The sequence below is a fragment of the Triticum dicoccoides genome, chromosome 2A (assembly GCF_002162155.2).
Source record: "Triticum dicoccoides isolate Atlit2015 ecotype Zavitan chromosome 2A, WEW_v2.0, whole genome shotgun sequence".
Lineage (NCBI taxonomy): Eukaryota > Viridiplantae > Streptophyta > Magnoliopsida > Poales > Poaceae > Triticum > Triticum dicoccoides.
This window is the reverse complement of record NC_041382.1, coordinates 716,304,194-716,306,693: the sequence shown is the minus strand read 5'-3', so window position 1 is coordinate 716,306,693 and position 2,500 is coordinate 716,304,194. Positions and strand designations below refer to the sequence as shown.

General features: G+C 44.6%; 1 non-coding gene across 1 annotated transcript; it reads left to right on the top strand.

Annotated features, from left to right (window-relative positions):
• The first annotated feature begins 509 nt into the window (after window positions 1–509).
• On the top strand, window positions 510–582 carry TRNAT-UGU. The gene has a single exon. It is a non-coding gene; the product is annotated as a tRNA-Thr (tRNA).
• The last annotated feature ends 1,918 nt before the right edge of the window (window positions 583–2,500 follow it).

Here is a 2,500-nt window from a genome sequence, read left to right as displayed (position 1 = left end):
TATCTCTCCAGCGAATTAAATTAGATAAAGGTGTGCGTTCATGAGCCCATGCTAAAGTCTCAATGCCCACGCCCTAATCGACCCCCCGGAGGAGTATGCGCTTTTAAAAGATCTTTAATACTGTGCCCAATTCCGAAGTTAGTTCGATCGGTATACTCAAAATACACCTTTGGTACAAAATTGACAATCTCACAACGTGCTACAATGGGCGGGACAAAGGGTCGCGATCTCGCGAGGGTGAGCTAACTCCAAAAACCCGTCCTCAGTTCGGATTGCAGGCTGCAACTCGCCTGCATGAAGCAGGAATCGCTAGTAATCGCTGGTCAGCCATATGGCGGTGAATCCGTTCCCGGGCCTTGTACACACCGCCCGTCACACTATAGGAGCTGGCCATGTTTGAAGTCATTACCTTAATCGTTAATAGCTAAGATTAATAACTAATATCTGAGATTTTACGGATTTCCTATACTATACCTATTTCTGTTTGTTACATTATTTCCGTTATGTAAGCCCACTTAGCTCAGAGGTTAGAGCATCGCATTTGTAATGCGAGGGTCATCGGTTCAAATCCGATAGTCGTCTTTTTTTTCTCTATCGATGTTCTACGAGCAAGAATCTCTTTTTTTCCGAATTAAATGGAGAATCCAGGATCTTTTATGTTTTTTACCTTAAAAATAATACAAGTATCTATGTAAACATACAAGTAAGAATATTTTTTCCTTTCAGAAAGAAGATAAGAACAAGAGGCTCACCATGGTGGTGCCGGCGATGAGCTCGGCGCGAGTGATCGACGGCGGTGAAGACGGGGATGGTGCATGATGGACCGCTAAACCTAGACAAATATTGAGGAAAATGGAGCTTGGAGGTCGAGCTTGGAGGGGAGAAAGCATAAGTAGTGTGGCTCAGGCATTCCATCAAACACCTTGTGTGCATAGGAGGTGAGCTAGAGCACCACCAAGCCCTCTCCCCCTCGGCCAGAAAAAACAGAGCAGTGTGCTCTGCTCTTACGCGAGAGGGTATATATAGGCACCTCATTGGTCCCGGTTGGTGGCATGAACCGGGACTAAAGGGGAGCCTTTGGTCCTAGTTCAAGCCACCAACCGGGACCAGTGGTGGTGGGCCAGGAGCGAGGCCCATTGGTCCCGGTTCGTCCCACCAACCGGGACCAAAAGGTCCAAACGAAATGGGACCAATGGCCCACGTGGCCCGGTCGGCCCCCTGGGCTCACGAACCGGGTCCAATGCCCCCATTGACCCCAGTTCTGGACTGAACCGGGACTAATGGGCTAACCCGGCCTGGACCTTTGCCCCCTATTCTACTAGTGATATCTGAGACTAGGGGGTAGGGACCTTCTTATACTGTCTTTTCAAAGAGTCCACCTCTTATACAGATATAAGATTCCTAGTCTTTTCCACTAGTTTCCGAGATAGAGTCCAGATGAAATTACCAACCACGATCATATTTGTCTGTTAACAGATTCTACCCGTTATGTCCCGGAGCACGCGTTTGTGAGCAACGCGTCATAATAAAGTGTAAATTCCTTTAATTACGGAGATCAATATTACAATTGTAATCTAACTATATGATCTAGCTCCTTCCAATCATCAGTGTATCCGGGTAGTCTTTCCAATATAAACAGTATATTGTATCCCACTGATAATCGACCAGCTTCTTTAAGCATATTTTACTTAAGTACATTCCAACAAGTGATAATTCCACGATAATCATGTAAAGTAATTCCATGCACAAATACATGTATATCATTCCATAATGAGGTATTCCGAATATTTAGTAATTCCTAATAATTTGAATATAGGTGCAGGACACATAATTCCAACACCGTAATCTTCCGTGCGTCTAGGTTTATCGAAGTTTTAATATTACACATGCATTTCTCCTGCATGATTAGAAAAAAGTAAATATCCTTTTCTCGGTTTATCTAAATGCTTCATATGAAACGCACAAATGCACAAACAACAAGTTTTCCAGAGAAGGCTTTGCACACAAAAAAAGAAGTTAACAAAGCTTTTTTTATCGAAAAACTAAGCTCTTCTTTTATTTTGAGGGGAACTTGCATTTACTTAAACTTAAACAAAGTTCGGGATCTCATCCGCTACAACCTGAATAATACAATCCGGAGGAAAATCAAAAACACTAGACACCTCATTGCAAACCCCCTCTCTTGCTAACCCATGCGCTGCTCCATTAGCCGAGCGCCGAACCCAGCTAACTTTGAACTCCTGCCGCGACCTCAACATCTCCTTTATCTGTTCCACGACCGGACCAAAGGTGGAGAGGTTCCTTCGTTCTTCAGTAAGCATTGTCACCACCTCCTGATTATCCAGTTCCACATGAAGGTGTTGAACATCCTTGTCAAGTGCCAACTGCACAGCACTCCTAGCCTCTAGAATCTCTGCAAGAAGTGGAGTAGTGATGCTTGGGAAGAAGATAGAAGTCCCTCCCCTGAAAGCACCATGGTGATCCCTAAGGACCACGCCTC